Genomic DNA, 7,658 nt, shown 5'->3' with positions numbered 1-7,658 from the left:
TTCATTTCTCTACTATAAACCGCCTCCAACGTCATTTTAGAGAATTAGCAGTACATCCAACCGACCTCACAACCGCAGACCAAGTGTAATAACGCCAGCCCAGGACCTCCACATCAGGCTTCTTCACCTGCGGGATCGTCTGAGACCAGCCACCCAGACAGCCGATGAAACTGAGGAGTAATTCTGTATGCATTAAAGTCCTTTGTGCTGAAAGAATAATTCTGATTGGATGGGCCTGGCTGCCAGTGGGTGAGCCAGTCTCCCAAGTGGGTTGGCCTATGCTCTCCCAGGCCCACCCATGGCTACACCCCTGCCCAGTCATGTGAAATCCATAGATTAGGGGCAAAGAAAATTCAATAAATCAATTTCCTTATATGAACTGTAACTCAGTAAGATCGTTGAAATTATTGCGTTTATATTTTTTTCGGTATAGATTAAAACATTGCCCTGTGATTTTGCCACCACTGTTAAATTGGTGCAGGAGGGGCAACGGATTTGAGGGCAAACTGGTACAGACTACAGATACAGATGCCCCAGTTATGAAGACAACGGCTGTCTGGAGGCCTGAACACTTCCTGTGCGTGCAGACTGCACACTCCTGCGGACACCAGACACCCTGCGATACAGGAAGTGGTGCTGCAAGAGTCTAATATGCCAAATCCAACCAAGCAGCTATTGAGCTGAAATGGTGGGGCAAGATCGTCTTTTCACAGAAAAAAATTGAGATTAAAGAAGTTCCCCTAAACTAAATAGTGATAAAATGCTTGTTCACGTCGGTTTTTCCAAAATTCCCAAACACCTTAAAATCCTTACTAAACTGCCACAGTTCTTATTATTCAAGTCACAGCTTTATTCAAGTCACAGCTTTTCTATAAAAACATCATAGAAATATACATTCATGGTTATCATCCTTTAAAAAAACTGAATGTGACAGTATTAACGTAGAGAATAAAAGCCGCACACCCATGCAACGTTTACTAAAGTTAGAATATTTGTGGTAACACCTAATAGCTATTGCAGATCGAGTTCTTTAAAGAAAGCCACACATTTTTATCAAGACTTTAATCTAGAAACATTGTGAAAAACAAAGTTGTGATTGAAGTGCCTTTCTTTCATATATTTGGATAAGCAAGTTCCCAAAACGTTAAAATACTTAATTTCACCAGTAATGTACGATTGTTTGTGTCTGACATTAACAGATATTGAACATGTGTGGAATTATTGACCAGTTTGAGACTCCTCCACATCTAGTTCACATGGCTCAATTAAAAAATTTAACAATAAGGAATTACAAAAAACCTAAGAGGGTTCCTTTCTTCCCATTTCAACCACACTACGGGCCCGCCTTCAGTCATTACTAGATGCATCTCAAGTGCAGATAGCCTTCCCTTAAAAAATAATTACTGTTCAGTTATTTTAGACAAACTGTCATATAGTTGGCAAGATTCACTGGCAAGATTCACAGTACATTAGAATATTCAATTAAGCATTTCTCTATCCCTTTTTAGCTCAGAACAGTATTGACGGCATCCTGCACGCATGTACCTGGCAACGACTGAAGCGGGGGCCCAGCCTGACCAGAGACAGCTGGTTGTACTTTTTACCCCCCAAACTTTATCAGGACCACACAAACCCCACCATGGGCCTTTCCCACATACACACACACACCCCCCCCATTTTTTTTATATCGACCCACAAGGTCCTCCCAACATCCATTGGGGTGAAAAATTAAGATACCCTTAACAGCAGCAGCCCCCGAATTCTCCTCGCATTGAGAGTGATCCCAGTAAAACTCCAGTGTCTGAACGAAAAGGTGTTGTTCTGGACACCGACACTGTCATCTCCATGGGGGGGGGGGGGGGTCTCTTCAGGGGGTATGGGGATCTCTTCTCTTCTGGAGCCTCTGGACCTTCTCGGTCATCTGTTTGGCACTGTAGTAGGACAGGCTCAGGCCCATGATGGCCAGCATCATAGCTATCTGGTTGACCGCGCGGTCCTGTGGCTGGGTCTGCACCTCACCCGCCACCTGTCTCTGTAGAGAGAACACACAAAAGGCAAAAGTTGAGTTATCAACATATGGGTCGGAGAACATATCTGAACCAAATCTGGAAAAGCAAAACCAATGCCTTAGGCAACATTTAAGTCAAAGATTCTATAAAAAAGATAATTGAATGTGATGAAACATGAAAATGTACAGAACAAAAAAATGCAATGAAGCTTCTTCCTTTCAAAAACAATACCGCTACCTGGGCGGCAGGTAGCCTAGTGGTTAGAGTGTTGGGCCAGTAACCGAAAGGTTGCTAAATCGAATCCCCGAGCTGACAATTTAAAAATCTGTCGTTCTGCCCCTGAACAAGGCAGTTAACCCACTGTTCCTAGGCAGTCATTGTAAATAAGAACTTGTTCTTATTACCTAGTTAAATAGAAAGGTACAATACATTTAAAAAATAAAATAAAATGGAGAATCTTGATTTACTAACCAGATGTACAGTTGAAGTTTACATACACCTTAGCCAAATACATTTAAACTCCGTTTTTCACAATTCCTGACATTTAATCCTAGTAAAAATTCCCTGTTTTAGGTTAGTCACCACTTTATTTTAATGTGAAATGTCAGAACAATAGTAGAGAGAATGATTTATTTCAGCTTTTATTGTCAGATACACACTAGTGTTTGGTAGCATTGCATTTAAATGGTTTAACTTGGGTCAAATGTTTCCGGTAGCCTTTCACAATAAGTTAATTTTGGCCCATTCCTCCTGACATAGCTGGTGTAACTGAGTCAGGTTTGTAGGCCTCCTTGCTCGCACATGCTTTTTCAGTTCTGCCCACACATTTTCTATAGGATTGAGGTCAGGGCTTTGTGTTGGCCACTCCAATACCTTGACTTTGTTGCCCTTAAGCCATTTTGCCACAACTTTAGAAGTATGCTTGGGGTCATTGTCCATTTGGAAGACCCATTTGCGACCAAGCTTTAACTTCCTGACTGGGGTTTTGGGATGTTTCTTCAATAAATCCACATACTTTTTCTTCCTCGTGATGCCATCTATTTTGTGAAGTGCACCAGTGCCTCCTGCAACAAAGCAGCACCACAACATGACGCTGCCACCCTCGTGCTTCACAGTTGGGATGGTGTTCTTCAGCTTGCAAACTTCCTCCTTTTTCCTCCAAACATATGCATGGACATTATGACCAAACACTTATATACACTGCTCAAAAAAATTAAGGGAACACTAAAATAACACATCCTAGATCTGAATGAATGAAATATTCTTATTAAATACTTTTTTCTTTACATAGTTGAATGTGCTGACAACAAAATCACACAAAAATGATCAATGGAAATCAAATTTATCAACCCATGGAGGTCTGGATTTGGAGTCACATTCAAAATTAAAGTGGAAAACCACACTACAGGCTGATCCAACTTTGATGTAATGTCCTTAAAACAAGTCAAAATGAGGCTCAGTAGTGTGTGTGGCCTCCACGTGCCTGTATGACCTCCCTACAATGCCTGGGCATGCTCCTGATGAGATGGCGGATGGTCTCCTGAGGGATCTCCTCCCAGACCTGGACTAAAGTATCTGCCAACTCCTGGACAGTCTGTTTGTACAGATGAACATGCTACCTTCAGGTGTTTGGAAACTGCTCCCAAGGATGAACCAGTCTTGTGGAGGTCAACGATTGTTTTTCTTAGGTCTTGATTTATTTTGATTTTCCCATGATGTCAAGCATAGAGGCACTGAGTTTGAAGGTAGGCCTTGAAATACATCCACAGTTATACCTCCAATAGGCTAATTGACATAATTTGAGTCAATCAGAAGCTTCTAAAGCCATGACATCATTTTCTGGAATTTTCCAAGCTGTTTAAAAGGCACAGTCAACTTATGTAAACTTCTGCTCCACTGGAAATGTGATACAGTGAATTATAAGTGAAGTAATCTGTTATTAAAACGAGTTTTAATGACTCCAACCTAAGTGCATGTAAACCTCCGACTTCAACTTACTGTATCTGAAAGCGTAATAACCATCATGAACCATAAATTCAAACCAGAATGCAGAGACGTCCTCACTACCATCACACATATTCAATTCCTCCTTCCACAAAGCAATTATCACAGCAACATGTGTAATTTTATGTAACAACGAGTCACTTTCTCCTAAAGTCTGTATTTGGGGTATTTGTTTTCCAATGAGTTAAAATATCAGAGAAAACACTTTACACAAATGATGACATGCATCACATTCATGGCCGTAAAGGATTATTGCGGCGGAGGAGGAACAAAAGAATGGGGGAGGAAATAATATCACTAGCATTAGCGTCAATGCTAATCATATCAGTGGCTTTGTTGATGAAAGCAGATTGTGCGTCGCAGATGGGGGGTCCTGGGGAAAGTGGCTACTATTATACACCAGGCCCAGATTCCCGCCTGGCTGAATTCAACATGACAAGTTAGTGTTAGTCATGCCGTTTTAACAACTGGTCACTTGCACCGTTGAGAGTCCACAGTAGAGCTCAGGCAATAAGGGGGAAAACACTACTTAATTTTAAGAGGATTAGAGGCCGTTTTCATTAGCTTTTAGCTACTGGATGTGAGGAGAGAAACCATGGCCTTGGAATAACGCTCAAATACTCTGACGTGGTCCATTTTTCATTTTGCTTACATTCACATCTGAGCCAAGGGGGAAGTTAAACCTTGTCACGCTGCTCTTACATTCCAAGTCGAGTGAATCATAACTCCCTCATAAGAGATACATCTTAGCTGACATTTCCTAAGTCAACAAGGACTCTATTCAACAAAAAAAAACACAAATAAATAAATAATGGGCCATGGCCATTGTTATTCAAGCGTAAAGATCAGCAAATACCAAACTGTGGCAAGGAGAATAGGAATTTCATTGACTGGGTGGGAGCGGATATGCTGCCCATATGACTAATTTCTAATGCATCTGCGACTCTAGAACACAATACTGTTTCACTGAACTTGAATGGTGGTTTTTTTCTTCCTTTAAAAAAAAAAGTGTTGACGATTCCACATGGACTGCATCTTTACATTATTCAGTGCTGACTCACTGTAACAAGTCATATCAATAAGTAGAGAAATGTCAATATATTTCCTTCCGCATGAATTCATACAGTATTAGGCACACACAAAACCCCAATGAAAGGCCGTCAATAGTTTACAAACCTGTAGGAGGCGGAAGTATCCAGGGGTCAGCCTGCCCAGTCTGATGATCATGTCTGTCGTGGGTCTGGGGTTGGTTTCTTTGCGCGGTGTGTTGATGCAGCTCTGGTCTGGAGACCTGAAGAGAAAGAGATAATGGAGTCACTCCATTGGCCCACTAAGCCAATAGGAAACCATAATTCATCCCATGTGTAGAGGCATACGGATGCCTCAATGTAAAAAAAAAGTGTTTTTAGAACCATCCAAGTAGAAGACAATAACATCAAACTAAACTTTGTTGAACACTGAGGAAGACAAAAGTGTGCTTACAAATTAAACCAAAGCCTGTCTTCAAGTTTGATACCGGCGACAGAGTGGCATTATGAGAAACGAGGCAGTTTTCTATGCTTGCAAATAAACTCAAACCATCTGAACGGCTTTGAGGAAGGGAACAGTTCTTGCCTGAGGCGAGGACGATGAACAAACCCAGTCTCCCTGATCCGGTCATGTCCAGTGCAGTCTAGTCTATTTGCAGACAAACCCATCCAGAAGAGTGCCATCGTCAGAACTAACATCTGGTCTGGTTTTGGACCTAACACCATTTCTCAGAACCTTTAAAAAGAAATGTAATAATAATCTCTAATCGGCATGCCTGAACTAGATCTGACGAGGGAAACAATGCTGCTATTCACGAAGCCGCAAACTTGGACACGAGTCGAAAAACGTTACATTCATTCAGCCTCTGAAGATATCACATGTAATGAGAGGTCATCTTGATTGTTATCATGCCAATTTAAGGAATTCCCTCAACACTAAATTCAGGACAATATTACAGATCTTATTCAAAAGTGACAACCATAATTGGAAAGAGCCCAGTTCTATCCTTTAAAAAAAATGTTCAATTGTATTTTTTTCTTTACTTCCAACTGCTTGAGTGGCTTGCTTTGAAGTACATTCCTGCGAGATGCGTAAAACTGAGCGATAGTGCTCCAACTCACAAGTCAAGTAAACAGGACCAGCTGTGTGTGGTGGTGGGGTGGGGTAGGATCTCTAAAGAGATCCTAACTAACTCATTATGCCACCATCTAAATGCATCTCTCCATGACCAATAACATGGGTCTTATGTCGAAGTTCACCAAGTTCACCGCATCAATAACAACAATTTCACTGGGGAGGCAAGGGGAAAAGCTGGCAGTGTGCAGGGAAGGTAGAAACGTGAGGGATTCATATGCCAACCTGGTTGCGATTACACCCTTTTGGTCAGGCAAAAAGGAGGAATGCGGCAAAAAAATGACTTGAAATTCAGGGTTTCCGACTTGCTCCAGGGGAAAAAGGCGGTCCGGAATGCAGTCGTGGAAAAAAAAGTTGGATCCTCCACACCTTTCACAGGCTCTGTGGTGGTAAAGATCCTGTGGCTGCTACTCCAACTGGCCAGTCTAACCTCCAACCATCTAGCGCCCAGCCAACCAAAGAGCACCTGGTAGTTTGGGTACCCAGCAGTGTGACGGGAGAACTACTGAGAAAGCTTCAGCTTTGTGCTCCGCCCTTTTATATAGCCCGGTCTCACCCAACCAGATCTGCAGACTTGCCCAACACACACACACACACACACACACACACACACACACACACACACACACACACACACACACACACACACACACACACACACACACACACACACACAGCTGTCGAAATGCATCAATCTCTGTGGCTTGCGCTCTAACACACATAAGCCCAACCCACCTCCCCATAGTGTAAAAACTCTTTGCGACCTGTCAGATGGTATTTGCTCATCCAGCCAACAAAGTGGAAAGAGAGAAAAAAAATACAAATAAAGAGTTCATAAGCTTTAAAAGGCACACGTCTAAGGGAACATGCGTGTCAACACATTGGATTATGTAACAACGTTGACCTGCCCTCAGGAATGATATGTGAGAAAGATCAGGATTTGCCTTCCAAAACTGATCACTCCTTGTTCATTTCGCCTTTATGATTGTAGTCATGGAGTTGGTTTTGGTGTTACATAAACTCCTTCCATTTCACTGGGCTAAGAGTTTCAGTTTCTCTGCCAGAAATCTTCCAAACAATTATGAAACTAATGTTTACGTCACCAGAATCTTACTTTTAATTATGTCCATGGCATTGCTTGACATCCATACTGTTAAATGGACAATGACCTCACAGCCTTGCAGTAGGATCCCATCATCATGCCATGCTAGATCAATGTCCCTTTGGGCAATGCTATTTGATGTGTTCTATATCTTTGAAGGGCTCCTTCACTACTCAACTATCAAAAAATGTGTTACTATAGAGATTCATGGGCGATCACCTTGTGGCCAAGATCACACAGTAGACCAATCCAAAGCTTTCTTTTAAATCTGTCAGCAAAGCAGGGGTCCGATAAACAACCTTAAAATAAAGTAATCTGATTGTTGGGTCTCCTTTCAAATAATCCGATGAGGAGATTAAATTAAGTCAATCTTTGGCTTT

General features: G+C 41.8%; 1 long non-coding RNA gene across 1 annotated transcript; it reads right to left on the bottom strand.

The window, feature by feature from the left end:
* Positions 1-417: 417 nt before the first annotated feature.
* Positions 418-6,711, bottom strand: LOC124005776. The gene is made up of 3 exons (XR_006833687.1): positions 6,402-6,711; positions 5,190-5,304; positions 418-2,032 (listed from the first exon to the last, which is right to left on the bottom strand). It is a non-coding gene; the product is annotated as an uncharacterized LOC124005776 (long non-coding RNA).
* Between the last annotated feature and the right edge of the window lie 947 nt (positions 6,712-7,658).

The sequence above is a fragment of the Oncorhynchus gorbuscha genome, linkage group LG19 (genome assembly GCF_021184085.1).
Source record: "Oncorhynchus gorbuscha isolate QuinsamMale2020 ecotype Even-year linkage group LG19, OgorEven_v1.0, whole genome shotgun sequence".
Lineage (NCBI taxonomy): Eukaryota > Metazoa > Chordata > Actinopteri > Salmoniformes > Salmonidae > Oncorhynchus > Oncorhynchus gorbuscha.
The sequence above is the reverse complement of the archived record's forward strand: the minus strand, read 5'-3'. Positions and strand labels throughout refer to the sequence as shown.